Below are 10206 nucleotides of genomic sequence, written 5' to 3' on the forward strand. Positions count from 1 at the left end.
TCTATTAGTACAAAGAATACCATTAATTATCGTTTGATACATATCTATTTGAGGTATTTATATTTCACGATAATCTTGATATAATTCTAAAAAAAATTATAGTTTGTGTTCCTTCTCTTTATTTCTTTAATGGAGAGGTTTTGAATAGTTCCTATTTAATAAAATAGTCACTGCCGTCATATACTGATGTTAAAATCAAATTTAATATAATAAATCTTTAAAAAATATTTTCTTTACAAATCTTCAGGAGCACGGAATTTAGTTCTATTTTAGAAACGCAATTTTAGAAATGCTGTTGACACTCTAAACTTAGTTCTATAGAGAAATGTGTCAACATGATTTGTTTTTCATTTTGACAAGATGGTTGAGACCATCTTGAGATAATTTGAGACCACTTCGATTTAGATAAAGAAAGTGATTAGATATATTATTGGTTGGATGCAATAGCTCCAATAAATCGTGTCATACCTTTCCACCTAACATAATGTGTGATTCTTTCTCAAGTTTCTATAACTTCTACATTAATTGGGTAACGGAAAGAGCAGTTTGTGTGCATGTCATTCTATATACCTGAAAGAACTGTGTTTAGCCTAGCAATATGAACTCGGCTCATGTTGATAAGTTTTCTTGATTTGGTCTTGTTGTGCAAAGTACAGGTCGACCGGGATGTTAAACATGTTGTGAGTGATTTCTGTCAATATGAACTCGGCTCCACTTGACAAAGTACCTTGAACTGGTCTTATTGTACGAAGTCCATGTGAATCGGGATGTTTAGCATGTTGTCAGTGACTTCGAGCTATTATTAGCTAGCTGTAGAGAGTGGAGAAACGTGCCTGGTTTCTAGGGGCACATATGCCAGTAATCCTACCAGTATATGTAGCGCTGAAGCAGGGTTGTAGTATTTGCGTTTTCACTCTCTTTAGTGTTCCTATGACAGGGAACCCATATAATTCAATTTCTTGGATACAATCTTTTACCATTTTTGATTTATGGTGGAAGACTTAAGTTCTATAATTGTCGCTTGGCTCTTAACAAAATTGGCAACCTAACAGTTATCTTTGACAAGCCTTCGTAATTGTTAAAGTTTCAGCCTGTAAAATACATTATACTATTTATATTATTTTAAACTGATTACTTAATTAGCTCTTGTGAGTTTTTTAACTTTCAATATGCAAGGAATAAGTTATTTCAATATGCAAGGAATAAATTAATATATGTCAGTTTCAATTGATATTGATATTGTATACATTTAAGTACAAATACTTTTTCAATGCCTCTGATAAGCTTTGAACTTGACCAGTGGCTTAAGAGTTTAATGCCCTTTGTAACAGCAAACAGTAAACGTTAAAAGGAGTTTAGCTATAATACTACAGCTTAAAAGGATAACTACAGGATTAAATGCTTGAACAGAAGCAACTGAGAAATTTATAAGAAAAATAAAAATTTCTTTTACTCCATGAAAGTAAGTAGGGATAGGTAGGAATGTGTGTAAAATAGATTTAGTGAGGCTCAAAGGCCGAGTGAAAGAAAAATGCAATGCTAAAGCGTCCATAAAACAAAGCAGAAATTCTTAAGGATTTTGCTTCAAATGGCAAAAAAATGGAGTTTAAAGTACATTTAACCTTTTGCTTTGTGTCTCTAATACTTTGTGTGTCCACAAGCAGTTCAAGTTCACTCACTTGACCACTTCAATGACTTCCGGCGCACACTTGAAATCAAATGCGAAAATCAAATTTTGCTGTGAACCACTTCAGATACAAATGCCTGACAAGTTTTGTGTGAATCCATGACACGCTGTCAACATTTTATGAATTTCAAATATTTTTATTTAATTATTTTAAATAAATTTTCAAACTGCATTTGGTTGCAGATTTTTTATTCGAGGCAATACCTCACTTCTTCAGTGAAGCTTGAATGAAGCCCGAATGCAGTATGAACCCACGATTGGTTTTAAATTTCAGTTATTGCGAGTCTTTGCTATATGCTTAAGTGGCTATCGCAGAACTGTAGGCAGCAGAAGTAGTTTTGCATAAATTTAGCTAAAAAAGCTGAAATCCAAACAAAAGATATTTTTCTTTTGTATATGAAATTCTTGAGTAGTGATTTCGCTTGGCGCCATCCGCAACGCCAATGTCAGCGGTTTAAGCAATTATTTTTTTGGGGATTTCATATCGCCGTTTTCGTCCTTTTTCAGTGTTTTTCACAATCGTTTTGGAATGTCTTTGTACTGTATTGTTTTCGTGTTGAAATATGCTTTTTAGGAAGACTTTTTGTTCTGTTTACCACAGTCTAGTCAGTTAACAGACATTGATTGCTTTAGTGGGTTAAGCGTGTACATTTTTGAGTTATGTTTTTGGTTAAACAATAGAATTTGAATTTCAGTATGAGAAAAAGGTATTACTTTAAAGTATTCTGAATTTTTATTGACTAAAGTTATGATTTATTATTCAATTTTATATAACTGAATATATTTATAAGCATTTCGAGTTTGAAACGGCAACATCAACATGCCAAAGTAGATTCATAGTCTCACCGTAAACATCTAACTCTTAGCCTGTACAGATGAGTTTATGAGTTAGAGTAATTTGGCTTGCTAAAAGTCACAAAGAAACCTATTTGTTTATAGCGGTACTAAATGAACCAAGATCTAGTATTTCTAGTATGTCTACTCATCTGTGCAGATGAGTAGTGCTGACTGTTTTTTCGAATTTAATAAGCACTTTGAGCATTACTTCTAAAATGTCTTCCAACTTTTTAAATTATAGAGTTTACGAGAGTGCAAGCATAAGAGATGTTCCAAAATTTTTGTTTTTTCTTAGCTTTATATAACTTAAAATAATTGTAAGCCATTCCAGTTTTAAATGGCAATTCTAACATTCCTAAAAAGATATGGTATCTAGTGTTAACTTCCTAGTGTCACCGTAACATTCTATATACTTACATAGTTAAGTTAATCTGTGATCTAGTGTGTCTTGTATCAAGTAATAATAGATAAACTGAGAATTATAAATCGATGTGAAATATTTAAGCAGTAAAGAAGAACTTCAGGATTCATTCCTTATATGTTTTTAAACTTTTTAGATTATGGAACGTATTTGTGACAACAGTTCGTATAAACACAGAAGATCTTCCAGTGTTCCTTTCATCCCCAGCTTTAAATAACTTATGTTAGTTTAAAGTACTCTGTGTTTCAAAAGACAATACCAACATAGTTCAATGACTTCCTAGTACTACCATCATCATCTAAACTTCAATCTATACAGATGAGGTTATGCTAATCTAGGTGAGCGTAAGTAGCTCATTATTCATCAGATTTCTAATATACGTCTTATAGAACCTCAATGATTTTTATGAATCTAAATATCGATTCAGCTCAGCTTCAATCCTGAGGTCCGTTTCTCCAACTTTCTAAATAATCTAATCGTTTTAAGTATATTTATGAAAGCATAGGGCATATATATAAGACTATCTTCAAAGTTCCTATTTTCCTCATTTGTCAGACTGTATAATCCTTATCCTAAATACTCGCAAATAGATGGTAACCCATCATCATTCCGATAATATTACTGCAAACCTTTCCTTTCCTAGAAAAAGCTAGTAAAAATTGCGTGTACTATAACCCATATAACTTCTTATGTGATTTTTATACTATTTGTAGAATTATCTATACCTGCATTATATGTTTGAATTAGTTATAATTAGGAAGAATTCAAGCATATAGTATTATATGCTTTAATTATATTTTGAGGAAAGTTGACAAACAATTTGTCCTCAATACTTTATTTATTTTTGATTAAATATCTTTGATTAATTTAACTTAATTATATTTACCAATTAGTCGCCTACTGGAAATTCAATTTAGTCTTTAATAGCAATTATATACAACATATAAAACTTTATTGATTCCTTGATGAAAACAATTTGTCGTCATTTAACAATTAAATTGCAGATTGATTTACTGCCTCAAAACAATTGAAACTCAAAATGAGAAGAAAAAGTATTCCCCTTAACAGCGCTTGGTAATCGTCACAAAGCATATAAGCACACACAGATAAAGAGATGTCCATAAATTTTCACAAAATCCATTTTCAATTTGTACAATTTACCCTTCGATACAAGACAATTTTTCTTTATCAGAGATCGTTAATCAGCAACAGCAACAGCAACGGCAACAACAACTAAGTCAGCAACAAAACCAAGGCTGCAGTAACAGAGCCAACATAGCTGTTGCTACAGTGCTAAGTAACAATATTAAGCGCAGCAGTGCAACAATTTGTGGTAAAGTGGTAAAATTGTACCTTTCAACGAGAAACTGAAAGTTTCCACTTTTAATCAGAAGATCATAAAGATTTTTTTTTTCAATGCAACGGAAGAACAAATTTGTTCAAGTCTTCGGATGCCGTCATCTACAGCTGAGTTCGCATGCATATGCCACATTAAAGGCATGTTGGCAGTACACTTAAGGCACATTTGCGACTTAAGTACAAGGCTATAATCTATGACGTAGAACACAACACTTGACAAGAGTTGCAACAACAATTGCTCTTAGACTACCACTCAGATGTGGTTCCTGCATCTTCTGCATACTGGCCAATGTTTCGATTTTGTTGCACTAAAATATTTGCAATTCATAAAGCTTTCATTTGCCTCCCTATATCTCTCATTGATCTTTGATTAATGTTTATGGTTCGGATTGCCGGAATGGTGTTGGTGAATATTTTATAGCCGCTATATTCGTAAATAAAGAAAAATTATATGAACTGTGAATACTCGTATAATAAATTTGAAATGCATATTTATCATTAGACATCCTTCACATTATTGATAAAAAAGGAATATCAAATTGTTGATGATGTTTGTGGAGCATTGAAGGAGATATTTTAGAATATAAAAAATGATATATGTTATGGACTTATAACATAAGTTGAAATAATTTTAGAACTATCTATTGAACTGACTGTTTAAACAAATATTTATTATAAACTGATCAAATAAATATTACAGGTACCTATAAATACATATCTACATAAATATAATATGTAAATATAAACATATATTATTTATAAATAAGAATAAAATATATATATATATACTTATTTATAGGTACCTGGAATATTTACAGGGATGATTGCTGTCGGTATATTAACAAAATAGCAGTGAATATGATTTATACTAGTTACTATTTTTGAAAGTATCATGAAAATATAATAAAAAAGTGAGATCAGAATAATTTTGCTTTTTTAAACTCTTAGTTGGTAGCCTTCGCCAGCTAGCTCGATCAGTGGCTTGCTGTCGCCAGTTGTTAGTATCGAGCGCCCCCATATCATTGATCGCCCGTTTTACCAAAGAGGACCGTTTTTCACTTGTGGGCACTAAATCATGCTTCTAGTCGGACGTAACTGTCACTACATTTTCTTCCATTCAAATGACATGACTAAGCTAGCAAAGCCGCTGTACATTATGTCCAGGTGCACTTGTTCAGCTAGTGCTCGTCCTTATTTCGAATAGAGTAATTTGTCGAAGGCATTTGCCAATAATCAGCTACTATAGCGACTATTTACTAGTGTCCTTGTCATGTTGGTATGAATATTGAACTTTAAGTAATTCTAGAAAAAAAAAATTCTGGCAGTGTCAAATTTGTAACACCATATTTTTGGATATCAACCTACTGGGAAACAATGGTTTAAAAAATCGATTCTGACACTATGTGAAGTGCCGATTGTTGATATTCTAGTGAAGTCTTCGAAAAAGTATTCCGATGATAATATCAGCACAGATTCCGTATTAGATTGTTACCTGTTGGCAGTAAAAAGCTGCTTTTTCAATAAGTTAAGGGAATTCCATGACGTAGAACCGATAATTGTGTGTCCTTACGGTTCCGTTTAATATGAAATGCGATACAAAATTCATGATGATTGTTTGTCAAAAATTCTTCTAGGCTTCAGCCATTTGTATCATTTGCAACAAGGCTTATCGGTTGATTTTGTATGGAAATAGTTTCATATCGTGGTTCGAGAATTATCTAATTGTGCTAAACGACATGAACCTGATATAAGCGGTGATAGTTCTACACAGGATTCTAACCTTATATAGTGTGATTTGATAATCATTAAGGTTGTTTTAGAATAACAGATAAAAATAGTTTTACAAATAGCGAATTTTCTTTCCAACGTTGGCGATCATCACTTTATGGTGACATGGATCATTGTTCCTATCCTCAGGAGATATCTTATCAGGAGATATATTATCCTCAGGAGAAAGGATGTTTAGAAAATGGATGCCATTTTCTGCTTTACAATCCGTTTTTATGTTTTCTTCAATGAATCTGTGTCCTGGCATACATACGAATTTTGTGGTAGGTTTTATTTTCCTGACTGCTCTACAAATTATTGATTTTGATTTATGTCATAAATACTATTCTATTATAGTTTATAGTGCCATAGTGTTTATGACTTAAAATGTATTAAATGTTTCCTGGTCTTCAAAGTTTAAAATCGTGTTAGAACTGTAGTTGCAATGGAAAAACCGAAACTAATTAAAACTTATTCTGACTAATTAGATACTTTCAAATTTGTATGAAATTTAATTTGATAAAAATTTAATATCATTGAAGTATTTACTCAAATTACTTTGAAATCTCAACATATTTAATAATTAGCATAGAAACAGTTTTAATTTCACATAGAAAACTTCAGACTTTGAGTTGTGAATTTTGATTCTGGTATTTCTCCGAATGACCATTAAAAGTATTTAGAAAATTTTCACATAATTTCCGCTTTGCGACTCTATTGCTCCAAGTAAAATCATCTTTTATATTAACAACAAAACACCGTCATCGTCTCAATTCCCTGCAATTCTCGTCGTTGTACTTCAGTATTTTGTTTCAATTATAGCAGTGCGCAAAAGTGTGTTTTGTACGGCAATATCAAGTAGGAAACGGAAGTTAGCCACCGCCAACAACTGCAAAAGGGTCATTATAAAACTCTCAACAGCACCAATGGCAACACTAAGAGCAGTAGCAGTTCTAGCCTCAGCATCAGCAGCAGCACCAGCACCAGCAGCAATAATAGTTGGCTGCAGTGAATGCGGTAAAAGGAGTTGCTGCAGTTCCAGTAGTGACAGTTTTGTCCATAAAAGGGCTCCGACACACAGTTGCCATGTTCCGTGGAACTATTGACGCAAAGTCAATTCACTACAAAAGCTCAAAAATAAATGCAAACAACTTGAGTCAATGCAACTTAAATGACAGCTGCAAAGTTGCCAAGGGAAATACTTTATTTTAGATACAACGTTCAAACAAATATACGTAAAAAAGGATATCTAAAAAGAAAGTCAAGAAAGTTTATAAGAAAATGTAAAAATATTTGTAAGATAAATGATAACGATGGTTAATGACTGTTGCTATATTTTCTAAAATAAACATTACGTATATATTGTGTTTTTATATTTTACTGATAAGAGGTGAAATATTTTTTTTGGGATTCAGAAATATAGTACATATCAATCCTTAAGTATCATAAAAACGGATTATCGATATAGTATTTTAGAAACCCTCTGGAATTAAATCATCTGGAAATCAATTAAATCACTATAAGGAAAATATCTTGAAACAAGAATACTAGTGTAATGCATCGAATTTATAGATGGTCTATAAGTAGATATTGCCAAGTCAGATTCAAACGGAATACTTTAATAGTCATTGACAGGTATACGTCATAATCGATATAGTATCTTAGAAACTCTCTGGAATAATTAAATCACTATAAAGAAAATATCTTAAAACAAGAATACTAGTGTAATGCATCGAATTTATAGATGGTGTATAAGTAGATATTGCCAAATCAGATTCATACGAAGTACTTTAGTAGTCATTGACATGTATAAGTCATATAGTAAAAGTAACGAATGTGTACCTGTACATTATATATAGAGTCGCAATTTATTTTTAGTTTCAAAAACAGACGATTTGAAGGAAATATTGAGGCTATGTTCTACTGTGAGTTAATTAAAGATATAACGAGAAGAAACATAAAACGAAGAGGGTGGCTTCAGCGGATGACTGTAAATGATATCGGGTCGAAGAATTGCTTTCAATGTAAAAAGTTTAAGATTTTTATGAAACATGATAGACATTCTCATTAAAGGATATGATGTATCCAAAGTTTAGTTTAATAAACCATCTGGAAATCAAACTTAGTAGAACAAGTATATTTAAAACCTACAAAATAAAACAAAACATGTTAACATGTTACACTAACGGCTTACTCACAAACATAAAAGCTGTCACAGGAATGTTTGGGCTCGGTATAAGCTATTTAAAGTTTCTACGAATAAACGCTAGCAAATACCAAAATCAAAGAAAATTACTTACTTACTTAGTTAGCCATTACAGACGTGGGTCGGCCGCGTCGAGTATTCTGCGCCAGTCAGCCCGATTAGTTGCTTTCTGACGCCAGTTGGTCAGCGCGCCCAAATTGTAGGTCACCTGGTCCTTCCATCGAGAGTGCGGACGTCTTCCACCTGCGGGTACCGAATCAAATCAAAATCAAAGAAAGCCATAGATAACAACAGCCAAGTAGTCATCAAGATACATAAATCTTTTGCAACACCATCAAAAGTGGTGTTGGAGTGTTGAAGAGTAGCTCAACAAACTAGGTCAAAAAAAAAATCAAATAAGGATTCTATAGATTTCAGGGCATATTGGGATTGAGGTCAATGAAAAGATAAATATAGTAGTAAAGAAAGATATCCCAATGTTGCTTGTGTGCCCAGAACACTTCTGAAAGAAAGATGAAGAAAGATGATTTACCTCCTTTATGAACCTCCTTCTCGGCCTAGAGATAAGATATTCTGATTCCATAGGAATAAACGTCACTATACTACAAGTAGAAATATACGCGATTGATAGGTATATTCTCATCAATCTACATCATAAATACCGAAGTAGCCATCTTGAAAAATAGCCAGTCAGCTATCAAGATATATCCTATTAAACATCATCAAAGTTAATTGTGGAGTGTTTAAAAAAGCTAAATAAACTGGGTTAAAATAAACAGGTCTGGAATGATTGAATTGGATATATCGGCATGTTGCGATCGAGAGCAATAAAACGGCAGATGTGCTAGCAAAAAAAGAGTTTGATCATATTTTGTGTGACTTCTGTGTTTTAGGAAAAATTACTGAAAAGGACGTACAGTGTAATTCTATATAAGAATTATGTCTGGACTAAACAATAAAAATTTCATAATTATAAAATAAACTTCAATAGGACAATGTAGGTACAATCACCACCAAATCAACTGGTCATCGTCGCCGACTGAAGTTGGGTGTTGTACACGTAAAGAGGAAAAGAATACTGTGAAGCACATGCAGAGGAGCTGCCTTGCAATAATATATTATCAGAAGTACGTCTTTTATGAATACTGAACAACTGATGATAAACTGAAGCTTCAAAGAAAAGGATAGCTACCATTGTTTATTGAAGAGATAGGATTTAGTGAATTACTCTAGGTTTAATTAAGTAGACAATAGATTTTTTGATGTTGATAAGATGTCCATTTATTATAATAATAACACAGACTTTTAACAAACTTCAATTACTACCGGAACTTCGAAGACATAAAAAAAGTTTAATCTTTAAATTAAAAGATATAAAATTAAATTTAATAGTGCAAATTATGAAGAATGTAAAGAAAAAAACAAGTCACATTTAGTTAAAAAGATTTGCACTGGAAGCTAAAATATGACTACAAAGATAAAAACAAAAACAAAAACAAAAACAACAAAACACATGTTTTACGTTGACTTCATTAAGATGCAAACAACAAAAGATTTTCCAGTAAATGCAGTAACAACAACGAAAACGTTTATAATTCCCCCAACAACAAAAGTTTGCAATGAGAGTTCGGAATAGCAACAACAAAAAATGAAAAACGAAACGGGAAAAAAATTAATGCAAAACAGCAAAAAACTCCCAATGAAAATGAAACTAAAACTGCAATGACAATTAAGTTAGCAACAAATTGTTTCGATAAACAAAGCAAAAGCAGCAAAGGAGAAAAAAATATACCATAAAAGCAGTACACAACGGCAGCGCTGCAGCAGAATAATAGTCACGTACAACTTCTATAGCGGCAGCGCTGCAGCAGAATAATAGTCGTGTAAAACCTCTGCTACTGCCTTTGCGATTTATGCTAATGCAGCAGC

This window comes from Teleopsis dalmanni, chromosome 1 (genome assembly GCF_002237135.1).
Source record: "Teleopsis dalmanni isolate 2A chromosome 1, ASM223713v2, whole genome shotgun sequence".
Taxonomy (NCBI): Eukaryota; Metazoa; Arthropoda; class Insecta; order Diptera; family Diopsidae; genus Teleopsis; species Teleopsis dalmanni.